The sequence below is a fragment of the Pleurodeles waltl genome, chromosome 2_2, assembly GCF_031143425.1.
Source record: "Pleurodeles waltl isolate 20211129_DDA chromosome 2_2, aPleWal1.hap1.20221129, whole genome shotgun sequence".
Taxonomy (NCBI): Eukaryota; Metazoa; Chordata; class Amphibia; order Caudata; family Salamandridae; genus Pleurodeles; species Pleurodeles waltl.
In genome coordinates this window covers 99,126,494-99,144,725 of record NC_090439.1, presented here as the reverse complement: position 1 = coordinate 99,144,725, position 18,232 = coordinate 99,126,494, and positions in this window count along the sequence as shown.

The window sequence follows — 18,232 nt, the reverse complement described above, 5'->3', positions numbered from 1 at the left end:
GTTGTTAGTTGTGGGGGAGGAGGTGGGGGTCCAATGCCAGTCCTCTGTACTGCTACCTGGTGTCTTGCTACCACGGAACGCACCTTCCCCCGTAGGTCGTTCCAGCTCTTCCTGATGTCACCCCTGGTTCTTGGGTGCTGTTGTACGGCATTGACCCTGTCCACGATTCTCCGCCATAGCTCCATCTTCCTTGCAATGGACGTCTGCTTCACCTGTGATCCGAAGAGCTGTGGCTCTACCCGGATAATTTCCTCCACCATGACCCTTAGCTCCTCCTCAGAAAACCTGGGGTGTCTTTGGGGTGCCATGGATGTGGTGCGAGTGATATGTGTGAGTATGTGTGGGGTGATGTGTGGGGTGATGTGTTAGGGTGTATTCTGTGATGTACGTGAATGGTGCATGGGTGATGGTTTTCTGTGCCTCTGATTGAGTGAGTGTTCCCGGCTTGTCTCTCTCTGCTTGATATCTATTTTTTTGCTGTAAGGTGTTGTGGGTAATGTGGGTGTGTGTTTTATATTGGATTGGGTGTGTGGGTGTGGTGTGTGTATGTGTGTCAGGTGTGTGTAGTTTGAATTGTCCAATGTGGTGTAGTTTTGTAAGTGTATGTGTAATTTGAGCACGGCGGTGTGTACCGCCAATGGTTTACTGCGTTTGAAAGACCGCCACAGTGATTTGTGGGTCATGATCCTGTGGGCGTATTCCTATTGGCGTAACAATGTGGGTTTTGCTATCGCCAGTTTATCACTGACCTTTGGTGTGGCGGACTTGTGTGGGCGTCTGTATAGTGGCGGATTTCTCAGTGTGGGTCATAATACCCATGGCGGAATACCACCGCGGGCACAGTATGTTGACGGCTGTCAGCACAGCGGTAGGCGGCATTTACCGACACACTTGTAATGAGGGCCTATATGTTTAATATGTAAACTAGTAGGGTTTAGCATAGTATTTCCCACAATGGGTTTTCTGAAAAGCCTTGATTCAAATCTTCCATTTTCAGCATAAATGTGTAGATCCAGAAACTCATCTTGCCTCTCACTTATATGTTCTGTAAAGTGCAGATTCAGATAATTATAGTTGGTGTTATTCACAAAATCTCTAGGTGAATCGATGCTTCCCTTCCTAATTACAAACAGATCACCTATGAATCTCAGACAGCATACTACTTTGTCTCCAAATACTGTGCAGTGGTTCTTGTTGAGCACCTGTTCCTCCCACCAGCCCATGTAAACATGAGTAGCTGGAGGTGAAACAGGTGCCCATCACAGTCCCACACATCTGTCTGCGCAATTCCTTGTTAAAGAGAAACAAATGTTACTCAGACATCATTCCATCATTGATCAACATTATTGTATGTTTGTATAGTTTCAGTGGTTTACTTCTTAAAAAATTATCAACAGCTCTCTGTGTCTGTTCACATCTAATACTTGTGTAAAATGATCCCACATCTAATGTCATCATGATGTAATCATTCTTGCATGGTATATCAGATACACTTTCCAAGACGTTCTGTTTCTTTCACGTAGGAGGGCATGTTCTGTACACGTTTCTGCAGGAACGTATCTACGTATTTAGATGTATTAGCAAAATAATTGTCCACAGCTGATATAACTGGCCTTCCTGGTTGCTCAATGAAGTTCCTATACACTTTTGGTATTAGTTCTAAAACTGTTTTTTTTAATTATCATTTCGTAAAAAGAGATTCTTCTTGGTTGAGGATACCTTCATTGCTCCATTCTACCAATTCAGCATAGTACTTTATTCTGACTTGGTTTAAAATTGTTTGGTCACATTTGATGTAACAAGTAGTGTCATTTAATTATCTTCATAAGCTTCTTTGCTGTACTTGCTTATTGGCCACAACAGTGTTTGTCCTTTTGTCTGGATTCCGAAATGCAATGTGCTGACTTGATTGTAATTTCTGTATTAAGTTGAAGTATTCTCTCTGCTGGGAATTCTACTTGTTCAGTTTTTGTGCTATTTTCTGTGAGCATAACACCTTCAAATCTTCAATAACACAATTATCGAATGTGTCACTTGTGTCTCTTGGAGTGATATGATTGAATGTAGAAGTTATTTTGAATGTGGTACTTTCGGTCCCCAAGATATCAAATTCCATAGACTCAGTAACTTGCTCTTTAGTGACTTTTTCTAATATTTCAAGCAATTCATGTTCAAGTTCCTGGAGCTCTTTTAATAAGTGTAGGTCAGATATTGCGAGTTCCAGCTAATTCACGTTCTCCCTCTCATTGGTCGTCCTTTGCTCTGATTTGTTGTTTCTCTGCATATGCTATTTAGTCAGTCTCATGTTCCTGATATATTTAGATAAGTTTATACAACTTTGACAAAAACTCATTTCGCTCTCCCGGAAATATGATAGTCTTAAGGAGAGAATTTGCTTTACCCTGTTTTTGAGTTTAACATCAGATAGATGGGTGGAAGCGTATCTTCTAAGGCCCGCACGGTAAAAATAATTTACAAATCAACAACGCAGACTTTTTTTTATCTGAAATAAAAGCAGGGGAATACTTGCAGCAATTAAGAAGCAGCAACAGTGGTGGAAAGTAAATTGATCTATGGGTCTGGGTGACAAGGGTGATTAGGGGAAGGCGGGTTGAAAGTTTACTATGGAATGATGTTTCTTTTGTCTAAAGGGAGGCCCCCCCACTAAATTTTGCTGCTTTTTTGTGGTGTCTGCCCTTTTCTTTTCTTCTAACATGACTGTTGCTAGGCACAGGTGGGAACTGTGGTGGTGGTGAAGAATTTTGATTATGTTAGCTTTATTAGCGGGCTGGGCTGGTGGGGTGGACGACTTCCATCTTACAGGCCTAGGGGCCTGGCGATCCTATTTGTAGGCTTTTGGGTGAGAGGGTAGGATAGGGAGGGGAGGGTTGGTTTTGAGGGGTTGAGATCGATCAGGGAAGGGTGGTGGGGGAGAGGGTGTAAAGGGACACACAGTAGAAAGGATGGTAATAATGTGAGGGGTTTCTCTAATGCAGAATTTGAAAAGATCATGTGGCTGGTCCAGGAAGGGTATGAGAGAAGATGGGTAAAATATGGGTCAGGAAAATAAAATGCGTATAGTTACAGTAAATGTCTGTGGGCTCAACAATGGTAAAAAACACCAGCTGGTAAGGGAAACCTTCAAGGTCTTTAAGGCTGATATTATTTGCATGCAGGAGACACATATTGCAGGCGCGCAGAAGCATTTGATGGAATTTCCTGGATGGAAGCTAGTGGCATGTACAAGTCAGAATACTACTACCAGAGGGGTGGCCATACTTACACAAATTATGTCTCTAGTGGTTGGAAAACAGTTTATGGATAAGTCGGGTCGGGTGGTTTTGCTGGAATGTTTTGCTAGATGGTCCAAGTTTACAATATGCTCAATTTATGGATCAAATATGGATGATCCGGAAATTTTGGGCTTAGTTAGCATTGAAATTGTATCCTGGACAACCCCGGTTGTAATATGTGGGGACTTCAATATATATTTGGATAATGAAACCCCCATTCAAGAGCAGACAATGTACCAGGGCAGAAAAAACACTCCAGACATTAGTATTAAACTATGGGCTGATTGATGCCTGGCAGAAGTGCAGGCTGCTAGAATTAGGCCATACTTTTTTTTCTTTCCACATAAAAAGTCAGTGAGGTTGGATTATTTTTTTGTGTCAGCATCTCTGCAAAAGGAATTAAGAATTGAGAGATATCCCAGAATCATATCAGATCATAACTCGTTGGTTTTGGTGGTGGAATTAGGGAAGGAAGGGCCACAAGTCAAGTCTTGGTCTTTTGATAGAGCATTACTAGCAGACCCAGTGTATGTACAACAAATAAAAGTCTGGATCCCGGAGTTTTTTTAGATAAATCGGGGCTCTGCCCCTTGCCATATAGTATGGGATACATTTAAAGCGGCCGTTAGAGAAGAAACGTTGAGGTACGCAGTGAGAAAAGAGAGATTGCGTACTGAACAATTAAAGTTAATACAGATAAAGCTGACTGCGGCTGAACAACGATTGTGGGAGGTGATGCGGAGTAAGGGAAAGACTTCAGATATTTTAAATGAATTAACCGCTACAAAAGCAGAGGCTGTAAAGATCTATATGGAAATCGCAGCTGCAAAATTTCTGGTACATCAGCAAGAATGCTATGAATATGGCGCGAAAGTTGGTAAGCAGTTGGCCTTAAAAATAAGGCAGAAGCAAACTCATGGTAGCATCAGTATACTTGAGAATGAAGAAGGGCAGTTAGTTAGCAGTGGCCCTGAAATTCTAGATGTACTTAAATGTTTTTTTCAAAAACTATACTCACAAGAAGGGCAACCTCAGGAGGAGGAGATGCTCTTAAATATGGGGAACACTTTGTTGGGACAGCTGCAGGACAGAGATAAGAGCGAGTTGGAAGCCCCTCTGACAGCCAAGGAAATTGGCATAGCAATTAGCGCTCTGGCAAGTGGCAAAGCAACTGGGGTAGATCAGATTCCACTTGAGTTCTATAAAACCTTTTTCTTAGAATTACGAAAGGAACTATTTCATTTATTTCTTGAAATACAGTCAGGGTCCCCTCAACCGACTTCATGGGAAGAGGCCAAGATAATAGTTTTTTTTTTAAAGACAAGGAGCCGCATTTACCTGGCTCATATCGCCCGATTTCATTAATTAACAGTGAAGCCAAAATCTATGCCAAGATACTGGCTAGTCGATTAAGTTCAGTGATTTCTAATCTTGTATCTCCGTGGCAGCACAGGTTTATCCCAGGAAAAGGTACAGCCGATCATATTAGACGTGTTATCACACTGTTGGACACCAGTGCTGTGGCTAAGCCTACAATGGCAGTTAATACTGCTTGATGAGGAAAAAGCCTTTGATCGGGTCCACTGACCCTTCCTATGGACAATTCTGCATAGAAATAATATTGGCACCGGGTTTATTAAGGCAATTCAGCAGCTTTATCATAACCCTACTGCCACTAAGCAAATAGCAGGGCTAAAATCAGCTCCCATTATTATTCAGGGAGGCACACAGCAGGACTGTCCGTGTTCACCTTTGTGTGTTTGTCCTATATATCGATCCTTTAATAAGGAAACTGCTTAACAATAAGCAGATCAGCCCAGTGGAATCGATAGAGGGCAGCACAAAAATACGTGCCTATGCAGATGATATTGCGGTCGTTACAACTGACACCACGACCGCTCTACAGGGAATAGAATATGAGGTTACACAGTTTGAAATGGTGTCGGGTTATTTACTGAATAAAACTAAATGTCAAATATTAGTTAATGGCTGGGCAGTTTTTGAGGATGAGTGCAAAAAGACCCAGGTTCAATATCTAAGAGTCAAGCTGACGGCTAACCTCGATGAGATAGTAAAAATAAACCTGGCCCCGGTTTTATCAAAGGGCAAGAAGGACCTGTACCGTGTCAATAATTTGCATCTCTCACTGATGGGATGCTGCAATGTGATTGAAATGACCTTTCTACCTAAAGTGCTCCACTTTTTTAGAACTATACCATTAGAAATTGGACAGGAATGGTTTAAACTAATGGGAGCGTTGACTAGTAATTTTATATGGTCTTACACTAAAGCACACTGGGCTTTTTGCTTTTTAATGCTTCCAAGAGAGAGGGGGGGATGGGCGCTCCCCAACTTCAAACTATACTATCTGGCGGCTGTATTACAATATGCACAGACACTATACTTTATGGATAGAACCATGCAAGATACTCTTCCCTCAATCTATACACTAATTTTGGGTAAGGAGGCAGATGCAGTCTTCCTACGGATTTTAGAACCTAGTTACAAGAAGGTTAAATTCAAAACGATTAGATCCACTTTTCAGGTATGGGTGCAGGTCAAGCGAAAGATAGGGATGGGGCAGATCTGTTATTACACACCGCTCTGGAGCACACCTATGTTTCCAGAGATCTTTAAAGATAGGTACTGTATAGAATGGGCTAGACGCGGGATTCAGAAAGTGGGGGACTTTTTTTTGTGGGAGGTCATGTAAAGACATTTGAGGATTTAAATGAAGAGTTTGACTTAGACAGTAGAGATTTATTCAAATTTTTCAGATTAGGATTTTTTTATAAACTACCTTTAAACACAACCCATTCGGGGTAAGATCAAGCTGATGGAGGCTGTGGGTAAACCCATAGGCTGTACTGTTAGGAACTTGTACCTGCTCCTTCTAGATTTAGTACAGGATGAAGTGGCACTGCTTGTTAAGAAGTGGGAATTGCGGGTAGGCGCTAATGAGTCTGCAGTGTTTGATTCTATAGATATGGCTCAGAATGTTTTATTGTCAGCCGGCCCGCAAGCTCAGCATTACATGGTCTTGTATAATTTATATTATACACCGGCCAAGATTGCCAGCTGGGGAAAAAGAGTGAGTAATACCTGTCCGCGATGTGGAAGCTTGGAGGCAGATCTTTGTCACATGTTTATTAATTGCGGGAAATTGTCAAGGCTTATTTATGAAATATGTGAATTTTTGAAGAAAGTTCTGAAACAGATTGTTAATTTAACACCTCAACTGGTGTTGCTGGGGGTTGATGATTCTGTCTGTAAGAACCAATCAAGATATTTTTTGTTCTTGGCAATGTCTGTATTACGAGGATGTGTTGCATCTGATTTGGCGGGAATCTGACCCTCCTTCTTGGAATCAATGGATTATGCGGCTCTTATTTGCATATCATCTGGAATATAGCTTATACAGTATAAAGGGTGCCGCAGCTAGGAAAAAAGGTTCCAAAATTTGGGCACCATTGTGATCAGGCCCCTGAGTGTGGACTGATAAAAAAACGAGGTTACTAATGAATTTTCCCGCTCTCTTTACATTAATATTTTTCTACTCTGTGTATAAAAATAATGTTAATAACTGATATTTGAGATTTATGTATGGATTATGATGTATTTTTTATGATGAAATTTTACACCGTTGTGTGTCCAATAAAACAAAAAAGAATAATAATAATAATCTGATAGTTTAACCATCGAAATTGATGAGTCTGCAATTACTTTTTCCTCCATGTTTTTTATTTCGGTGCTTTTCCTATTCCCATGGAATATATATATATATATATATATATATATATATATTCACTTCAAAAACCAAAGTTTACAAGTATGTTATTGTTAGGTTCTTCATTTACTTGCACAAAACCAGAGAAATTCAGCAGTTATAGTTAGAGTTATTTCAAGTAACTATAACTCGTTACCTAAAGTAACTAGAACTCGCACCCCTGACATGCACAGTTTTTTCTTGAAAAATTTGACTGCTAATATTTAATTGATATTTTTATTGACTTTATAAGAGTAGTCATGAGTGCTGTTATAACTAGGGTAATTAGCCGTGCATGGTGAAGGCTCAAGTTATAGGTGGTCATTACAACACTGGCGGTCGGTGTTAAAGCGGCGGTAAAACCACCAACAGGCCGGCGGTGAAAAAGATTGAATCACGATCGTGGCGGAAACCGCCAACATAGACAGCCAGTTTAACACTCCGACCGCCACGGCGGTACAAACAAACACCGCAGCGGTAACCGCCAACAGACAGGCGGAACACAATGTACCGCCTACAGTATTACAACAGGCTAATCCGCCACTTTTTCCAGGCAGATTCACTGCAAACAAAAACACAGCGGAAACAGGACTTGGAAGAGAAAACGCTCACCTCTACACACCCCACGAGGAATCAGGATGCCATGGAACCGGAACTCCAGATTCTCCCTGCCTTTGTCTTCCTGCTCCGCTACCAGGAGCACGAGCGCCGGAGGCGACGACCACGGTGAGTACTGCACCTATGGCACAGAGGAGGGGGAGGGAAAAAAGAGTGACACACGTACGCAACACCCCCACCCACACCCCAACCCTCACCCACTTAAACACACACACAAATACATATTGATACATTACAGTTACAACCCCCCAACCCCCTTGAAGAATGCAAAGACAAAAGGAAATGATTTGAACGTTTGTAATCTATTAAAATCCTGTACTCAAAAATATATATACACTACAAACAACTATATACACCAAGAATACAAGTCCAGGTATTGCACCATTAAAGTCCGTGGACCACTGGGCTCAAAATGCATAGGCGAGGCCCACACTCAATACCCGATCAAAACGGAGAGAGCACTGCAAGGGCATCGGATAGAAATATAACTGGCACCTCAGGGGGAAGGGAAGGGGGGGCACCTCGGCTGGATGAGTGCATGATGCCAGATCCACGAGGGGGCTCCATGCCCACTGCTGTATCCTGGGGAGTGCAAAGCCACAGTCTCACATGTCTCTCCAGTGGGTGCGTTAGCCACTGCTTTATCCTGGGGAGTGCAAAGCCACAGTCTCACAACTCTCTCCAGTGGGTGGGTTGCCCAATGCTTTATCCTGGGAAGTGCAAAGCCACAGTCTCACAAGTCTTTTCAGTGGGTGGTTTGCCCACTGCTTTATCATGGAGAGTGCAAAGCCACAGTCTCACAAGTCTCTCCAGTGGGTGGGTTGCTCACTGCTTTATCCAGGGGAGTGCAAAGCCACAGTCTCACAAGTCTTTTCAGTGGGTGGGTTGCCCACCGCTTTATCCTGGGGAGTGCAAAGCCACAGTCTCACAAGTCTCTACAATGGGTGGGTTGCCCACTGCTTTATCCTGGGGAGTGCAAAGCCACAGTCTCACAAGTCTTTTCAGTTGGTGGGTTGCCCACTGCTTTATCCTGGGGAGGGCAAAGCCACAGCCTCTCAAGTGGATAACAGTCTCCACTGGTTCTGGAGGGGGCTTGGTGCCCAGAGTGCTTCATCTTGCAAAGGACTGAGGTAGTGGATGCCTTTCTCCACTGGTTCTGGAGGGTGCTTTGTGCCCTGAGTGCTTCATCCTGCCAAGGACAGAAGTAGTGGATGTGATACTCCACTGGTTTTGGAGGGGGCTTTGTGCCCAGAGTGTTTCATCCTGCCAAGGACAGAGGTAGTGGATGCCTTTCTCCACTAGTTCTGGAGGGGGCTTTGTGCCCAGAGTGCTTCATCCTGCCAAGGACTGAGGTAGTGGATGCCTTTCTCCACTGGTTCTGGAGAAGGCTCTGTGCCCAGAGTGCTTCATCCGGCCAAGGACTGAGGTAGTGGATGCCTTTCTCCACTGGTTCTGGAGGGGGCTTTGTGCCCAGAGTGCTTCATCCTGCCAAGGACTGAGGTAGCGGATGCCTTTCTCCACTGGTTCTGGAGGAGGCTTTGTGCCCAGAGTGCTTCATCCTGCCAAGGACAGAGGTAGTGGATGCCTGTCTCCACTGGTTCTGGAGGTGACTTTGTGACCAGAGTACTACAACCTGCTTGTGGCGGACTCAGTAGCGTCAGAGCTTTCTGCGCTCATTGGCCTGCGGTGCTGGTGGCGGTGGAGTCCTGTGAAGCCATGCTGGTGGCGGCGGTGTCCTGTGAAGCGGTGCTGGTGGCGGTGGTGTCCTTGGCAGCGGTGCTGGTGGCGGCTGTGTCCTTGGTAGCGGTGCTGGTGGCGGTGGTGTCCTGTGAAGCGGTGCTGGTGGTGGTGGTGTCCTGTGAAGCGGTGCTGGTGGTGGCGTTGTCCTTGGCAGCTGTGCTGGTGGTGGTCTTGTCCGCCGTGCAGGTTTGCAGCGACTTGCCTTTCTTCTGTGCCCCTTCCCCACCTTGGATGGTGGCGCAGCTGCCTTCCCACACCCAACTGTACTCCTGGGAGAGCCTTTGGTGCCAGATGTGTTGCCTTACTCCCGCCAGGCAGTGGGCAACTTTTTATGCTTCTGAGGTGGGGGAATGTCCTTGGTCTGGCTCCTTGGCACACTGGCTGCCCTGCTTCTTGGTGCACTTCAGAAGCTGGTTACTGCTGGCACCACTGTTCCTGGTGATGTGGTGGCTGAGGTGCTGGGTTGGGACGGGGGAGAGATCAAGGCTGGACAGGAAAAGTTTTTTAGACACACTGGGACAGGTAGATGGAGGGGGTTTGGGAGTGGAGGAAGAGGTAGTGGTTGTAGGAGGTGTACGTTTGCTGACTTTGGGTGAAGGTACATGGGCTCGAGGCTGTCGTGAGGTGGATGGCTGTTGGGTGGGTGTGTGCCTGCGTTTGTGTAGTTTGGGAGGTGGGCTCACAGACACACTGGGAGAGGACACAGGGGATGTGTGAATGGTAGTGGTGAGTGCACGTGAGAGGGGTGTGGTGATGGGTGTGCTGGTGATGGTAGTAGTGGCTGAAGATGTAGTGCATGTAGGTGTGAGTGGAGATGAGACAGAGAGGGAGGAGGGAGACGAGGAGGAGGGGGACACAGTGGGAGCAGTGGATGTTGGTATGTGTGCATGGGTATGATGCTTGTGTGAGTGCCTGTGGGATGTGTGGTGCTTATGTTTGCCAGAGCTACCCTTGTGTGTTGAGGTGTGTGCATGCTGGTCTGATGGTGTTCTTGGGATAGGCTGAGGTACAGGGGATTGGGGCTGGGTGAAGGAAGTTGGAAGGGGGAGGCTGGACACAGGGACAATGACTGCCATCAGTGCTGAGGCCAGAGTCTGAAAAGCTCGCTGTTGGGCTGCCTGACCAGAATGAATGCCCTCCAGGTATGCATTGGTCTGTTGCAACTGCCTCTCTACACCCTGGATGGCATTCAAAATGGTAGAATGTCAACAGTGAGGGATCTGAGGAGGTCAATGGCCTCCTCACTGAGGGCAGCAGGGCTGACAGGGGCAGGGGCTGAGGTACCTGGGGCGAAGGAGAATCACACCCTCCTGGGTGAGCAGCCACGGGGCACACGCTGAAGGGCTTCTGGGAGGGCGGTGCTGGTAGGGGGGTGGAGGCTGTACCTATAGATGCGAGGGGGCACAGAGGGGCACGCCACTGCAAGGGAGCTCCTATCAGAGGAGGAGTCCATGTCGCTGGTCTCAGCTCCCGTCCCCGCCGTGGAGCTCCCCTTGCCCTCCGTCCCAATGGTGGCTTCAGACTCCGTTGTGTTGCCCTCCAGGGCCATGTGGGATGCAGCTCCCTCCTGCTCCAGTGGCACAGCTCCTCTGCCTGATAATGCTAATGCACTCAAGAACAGGGAGACCACAAAAAGGGGAGGAAGACAGAAGAAAGACATGTTCAGTGCATGCAATACCGCTACCGCCAGTGGACACTACAGACACAGAAGCCCCCTGCACTACGCTGTGCACTTTGAGCACCCTAATTAATCACAGGGACATGGGCTACAAGGCCTATGCCCAATTGCTGGACACATGGAAGTCACAGGAGCCTGACTAGGTGTAGTTGGCTCTGAACACAGGTGGGGGGTGCCACATGGCCTGCCTTACGAAAGGACCTTGCCAACTAAACTCTCCCTGGCCTAGGGGAACCCACAGCCCACCTTGCCACCCAGACACCTCCAATGTGCGCTGAATCAGCTGAATGAGAGTGTACTCACCCCCCTCGTGGCTGCTGTGATGCCCTCAAGCACCCATCCAACTCCAGATACGCCACCGGCAGGATCCGGAACATCACGGGGGTCGTGGTGCGATGGGCACCCCTCCCACATTGGAAGGCCATCCCCAGCTGGGCCTTTGCCGTCCTCTTGCTCCAGCGGCGAATGTCCTCCCATCTTTTCCGGCAGTGGGTGCTCCGTCTGTGGTGGACCCCCAGGGTCCGGACTTCCTTGGCGATGGCACGCCAAATATCCTTCTTCTGGTGGGCGCTGACCTACAGGAATAGTACAGGGGAAAAGGAGAAGATATAACCGTCCTCACCATCACAGTCATTGGCCCGCATCCCTACCCATGCCATGACGCACATCCACTCACCGTCGTTTCATGCATGCCTCATTCTCCCCCACCCTACCTTCCCTCCACACCAATCCACATAGGCATTGCCCATACAGCATGCTCACAGTGTACTTACCTGTTTGTCTGGAGGACCGTAGCGTAGCGTGTACTGGGGTAGGACCCCATCCACTAGTTTCTCCAACTCCTCTGTGCTGAAGGCAGGGGCCCTTTCCCCAGACACATGAACCATTGACTCTTCCAGACTGAGGTCACAGAAGCACTTGCAATGTAGGTCCTCTCCTGTCAAAGATCAGGTATCAAGTGAGTGAACAGAGAGATAATGACGGTCACGTCCGCGGCGGTGCGTACCGTCACCGCTGGCGTGCATCGTTATTGGCTCCTGGGACCCATAGGGTCCAATGTTAACCAATGCAGGATTGTGCCACGGTCTTTGACTGCCTACCGTGACGGTGTACAACGCCAGCAAAGTTACCTCATATCCCCTTGTCCCACATTACAGGTCAGCCAACCGCCATTTCAGGGGGCCACATGGCATTAATTTTAAATACGTCACACATATCTAGGCCTTGCATACACACTAAGACAGGCACATAGCAGATTAAAAAAATTGTGGAATAAAGTTGTGTTTTCATACCTCAATGTTGGCTGACTCTCTGCTCGCTGTTCTCCTCCATAGAGCATGTCCACTGGGGCAGGTGAGGAGATGGCGGCATCCTCCAGTGTACAGACCGCTGGTGGACCTGTCGACAATGGAAAAGCAACATGTAATTGTCACCTACAGACTGGGACGTGCCACAGTCCAGGAACTTTGTGAGCATTTGGAGCCAGACCTGATGTCAGCTATCCGCCATCCCACAGGGATATCCCCTCTAGTGCAGGTCCTGTCAGTACTCCATTTCCTGGCAAGTGGGTCTTTTCAAACAACAGTGGCCAAAGCATCAGGGATGTCCCAGCCTATGTTCTCCAACGTGTTGTCCAGACTGTTGTCTGCCCTGCTGAAACACACGCAGCTACATCGTGTTCCCTCAGGTGGAGGATTTGCCTACAGTGAAAGGTGATGTCTATGCTCTGGGACATATCCACAACATCATAGGTGCCATTGATGGGACACATGTGGCATTGGTCCCCCCCGCAGGAGTGAACAGGTGTACAGAAACTGGAAGAGTTACCATTCGATGAATGTGCAAATGGTGTGTTTGGCCGACCAGTACATCTCCCATGTGAATTTCCAAGTTTCCTGGCTCAGTGCATGATGCTTACATTCTGAGGAATAGCAGCATCCCTTATGTGATGGGACAACTCCAGAGGCACTGTGTGTGGCTATCAGGTGAGGACATGGACCCTATACAGTGTGACTAGGTGTCTGGGTCTGGGGATATCCCTAGGAGTTAGTGTGTGTCTAAAAGATTTCCCTCGACATTTGCAGGTGACTCTGGTTACCCCAACCTGTCATGGCCACTGACCCCAGTGAGGAATACCAGGACAAGGGCAGAGGAACACTACAATGAGGCCCATGGGCAAACTAGGAGGGTTATAGAGAGGACCTTCGGCCTCTTGAAGGCCAGGTTCAGTTGCCTCCATCTGACAGGTGGTTCCCTATTCTACTCACCAAAGAAGGTGTGCCAGATCATCGTGGCCTGCTGTAGGCTTCACAACTTGGCTTTGCGACGACAGGTGCCTTTTCTGCAGGACGATGGTCCTGATGGAGGTCTTGTGGCAGCTGTGGAGCCTGTGGACAGTGAAGACAGGGAAGCAGAAGAAGAGGATATTGACAACAGAAACACAGTGATCTATCAAAACTTCCAGTGAGACACAGGTAAGAAGACATCACTGCCTGTACATCTGATATCCTTGATCTACCTCTCATCTGTCTGTCACTTTCACCCAGTGTATGGACCACGAGTTGTCACTTTCCCTTTCAATTTCACAGATGTGGGTCCCACTGTGTGACATCTTCTTTGTTTCCTCATGGACTAGAGCTGTTTTACATAGGTATGCTGACAATACAATGGATATAGCAGTTTTCCTCAGTTATTGCAAATACACATTTTCGAAAGCACAGACTGACTCCAGATAGTTTTGTGATTTAAGGATGTTTATTTAAGTGCTACATATTGGAGGGTGTTGTAAAATGGTCAGGGGTGATGGTGGAGGAATGTCCATGGCAGAGTCCAGTCTATTAGTCTCACAGGTGCATTTTCCAAAGGGGCATAGGAAGTGGAGCTGGGGCAGTTTAAGGATGGACAGGGTGACAAAGTGGGACAGAAGGATGACAATCAGGGTGGTCTCATTTTTTGGCGGGGGTCTTGGCATTGTTCTCTGTCTTTGTTCTTGATCTCAGGGACCTCTTGCGGGGTGGTTCTCCATCTGCAGGGGGTGGGGTGCTGGTGTCGTGGTCCTGTGGCGGTGCCTCCTGTCCACTAGCGCCGGCGGAGGTGGTGGGCAGTTCATCGTTCAAGCTAGTGTCAGGGGCCCCTTGTGGGTCCACAGTGTCCCTACTGGTGTTAACGAGTTCCTTCAGCACCCCTACAATGGTGCCCAGGGTGGTATTGATGGATTTGAGTTCCTCCCTGAACCCTAAATACTGTTCCTCCTGCAGCCGCTGGGTCTCCTGAAACTTTGCCAGTACTGTTGCCATTGTCTCCTGGGAATGGTGGTAGGCTCCCATGATGTTGGAGAGGGCCTCGTGGAGAGTGGGTTCCCTGGGCCTGTCCTCCCCCTTTCGCACAGCAGCCCTCCCAGTTCCCCTGTGTTCCTGGGCCTCCGTCCCCTGGACCGTGTGCCCACTGCCACTGCCCGCAGGTCCTGTTGTTGTTGGGGTGGTGGGTTAGCCTGGGTTCCCTGTAGTGGTGGACACACTGCTGCTTGACATGTCCTGGGGACAGAGGTATGGGCCCGCTGGGTTTGTTGCTGTGCTGGTGTTTCCAGAGGGGTTAGGCTCTGTTGTAGCTTGTGCCAGTGTGAGGGGAACCGACTGTCCCGAGGTCCCAGATGGGCTGGGCTGGTCATCTAGATCCAGTTGGACAGAGCTGCTGTCATCACTGTGGGCCTCTTCTGTGGGTGGAGTGGACATGTCTGGAACCTCCTGTCCGGTGATGTTGGGTAGGGGTCCTGTAGGGGTGTAAAGGCATGATTATTGCATCTGTGTGTGCCATGATGTGCAATGGGTGGGTTACCCTGTACCCCAGTGATTACATTCTTGTATAGGACCTTGTGTGCTAAATGTTTAGGGGGTGTGTGCGGGTATGTGCAGTGGCCATCCATTGGTGATGGGTGTCCATGCTTTGTTGTTGCATGCAGGGCTTGGTGTTGGGATGTGTGGTTTGTGATAGTGGGACATGTGTGAGGTGTTGGAGTGATGGGGGTGAGGGCGAGGGTGGGGGTATGTGATAGCATGCAGGTATGGTGGGGGATGAAGTATTTAAAGATTTACCTTACCAGAGACCATTTCTCTAGCTACTCATGTGAGGCCCTCAGGATACAGTATAGCCAAGACCTGCTCCTCCCATGTTGTTAGTTGTGGGGGAGGAGGTGGGGGTCCGCCGCCAGTCCTCGGAACTGAACTGCCTGTGGATGCTAGTTTGTAGATGGTGGTGTCTCTCTCTGGCCTTTAGTCGCAATTGTGGTCGTAAGGGTTTGTGGGTGATGTGGGAGTATGCTTGATATTGTGTTGGATGTGTGGGAGTGGTGTGTATATGTGTATCAGGTGTGTGTATTTGGAATTGTCCAATGTGGTAGTGTTTTGTAAATGTGTGTGTATTTTGAGCACAGCAGTGTGTACCGCCAATGGAATACCGCAGTTGAAAGACCGCCGCGTGGATTCATGGGTCGTGATAGTGTGGGCGTATTCCTGTTGGCGTGACGGTGGAGGTTTTGTTATCGCCAGTTTATCACTGAGCTTTGGTGTGGTGGACTTGTGTGGGTGTCTAGATTTGGGTGGATTCCGGGCTGTGGGTCATAATAGCAGTGGCGGAATTCCACAACCGCAGCGGTGTGTTGGAGGTCTTCTGCACGGCGGTAAGCGGCATTTACCGCCAATGTTGTAATGACTCCCATAGTCTTAATCCATAGGAATCAATGGTTGTATCATTTTAGCACAAAGTACTTGGGATGTGCCAAAAGTAATGATGCAAGGGGCCACAGAGGAGATGATGCATTGGAAATTAAAACACAATGTGTCAATTTGTCTGGCGTGGTGCAAGTGGTGCATCAATTCTTTCTTTGCAGGCAAGGTAGCCTGTTGATTTCCAAGTGTGCAACCTTGGCTCCTTACTGCCGTGCAGAGATAATTTGACTCCCAGCAACGATGCTTTGAACATTTTAAATGTGCTGCGAAGATGAAACAGGTGCTGCATCGATGCGGTGGGTGCTGCAGTGATTTTCCAGTGAGACAGGTGTTGCATAGATTCTGAAGGGGTTGAGTCTGTTTTCCAGCGCAGTAGATTTCCTCCCTCTGGTGAAGTCTTTGATGGCTCTGAGACGTCTTAACAGGAGGCAAGCTCAGTCCAAGCCCTTGGAGGACACTTGTGGGGAAGGCAAAGTCCTTCCAGCAGAGTCAAGGAGCAGCAGGCAGCAGGGCAGCAAGCAGGAGAGCAGTCCTTCCAGAAAAGCAGTCCAGATGAGTCCCTTGCGCAGCACGACAGTCCAGTTGTAGGTCCAAAAGTATCTGATTTGAGGGAGTCAAAGACCCAGTACATATACCCAAATTTGCCTTTTGAAGTGGAGGGGACTTTAAAGGGTGGTTTTGAAGTGCACCAGTTCCCCTTTCAACCCAGTCCTGTCTGCAGGAGATCTGTGGGGGGCTACCAGTCCTTTGTGTGAGGTCATGCCACTAACATTTTAAGTGTAAGTGAGAGCCCCTCCACCTTCCCTGACCATGAGGACCCATCAGTATGCAGATGAATGAAGATGCAGCTGAGTGTCCTGTTTTTATGGCTGTCTGGATGGAATGCAAGTGAGCTAAGTGTGCTATCAACCATCACAGACCAGATGTGGATTGGAGACAGGCTGTAAATCACAGGGAGCAGTAAGTGCAGAGAACTGCTTACTTTCTAAAAGAAGCATTTCTTAAATAATAACATTAAATCCAACTTCACCAGTAAGCAGGATTTCTCACTACCATTCTAACCATATCAAACATGACAATGCCACTCCTTTCGAATCAGAAATTACCACTTAAAAGTATAAAAGGGAATTTCCAATGCTGTCCTATGAGAGGAGCAATAGTGAAAAAACAACGTCGGGAGATTTCACTACCAGGACATGTAAAACTTACAAGTACATAGTCTGCCTTTTACTTACATAGCACCCTGCCCTATTGGCTACCCAGCGCATTCCTTAGGGTGACATATGTAATAAAAGGCTTGGCAAGAAGTTTTAAATTCCAAGTCAAAGTGGAAGAGAAACGGCACATACAGGCCTTGCAATGCACTTAACTAAAGACTTACAAGTACATTAAATATGCCAATTGGGTGTGAGTCAATATTACCATCTTTGGAGGAGATAGCACAAGCACTTTAGCACTGGTCAGCAGTGGTAAAGTGTGAGGGACCTAAAATCAGCAAAAAAAGAGATCAGAAAAATGGAGGGAGGCACACAAAAACATGAGGGTAGACCAGCCTAATGCTATCAGGTCTAACCTTTGCAACTTAAGATTCCCTAAAACCAAAGAAGCTAGTAGAGTATCCGTCCACTAAAAATCTGCTGAAACTTATCATGGAATGGCCACTAGAGCACATGCAAACTAGTTTCCGCTCACAGGCTAAAAAGACTCAACAGGTTTTGCCATAAATTGCACACACACACTAAGGCACACGTGTCACCCTGGGCAAAAGAGGGTACCTTTGACACTAACATAATTGAACACACGAGGAAACACATAAGGAGCAAATACATAGGCCAAAAGAGGGACATTTGAGAAGAACTACTTAAATTATTGGCCATCTTCGAGGAGGACAAGAACGATAAAGCTAACCCACAGTCAGAAAGCAAGGCGCCTGCACATTACCCACCATATACAGGAATGGAGATGCTCTCCCCGATACCTGCTATCCCTGCTGTTAGAAATGGGGTTTTTGGTTGGCAGCCAGGTTACCCCCTATTTTAGCAAGGACCCTCAGTCTAGTCAGGGTAAGTCACACACAATCCAAATTATACTATGCCCACCCTCTGGTAGCTTGGCACTGAGCAGTCATGCTTAACTTAGAAGGCAATGTGTAAAGTACTTGTGCAATAAATCATACAATACCACAATATAACACCACAAAAATACACCACACAGTGTTTAGAAAAATATATTATATTTATCTGGATAAATGCAGGTCAAAACTATTAAAGATAAAATAAGCAAATGTAGGGATATCACTGAAAGTGATATAAAATGTCTTAGAGTTGAAATATCACTGTAAAAGCAATGAAAAGTGTCTGAAGTTCTCCTAGAAACAACACGTGTCTCTTTCAGGGCAAAGTACCTGGTTTGT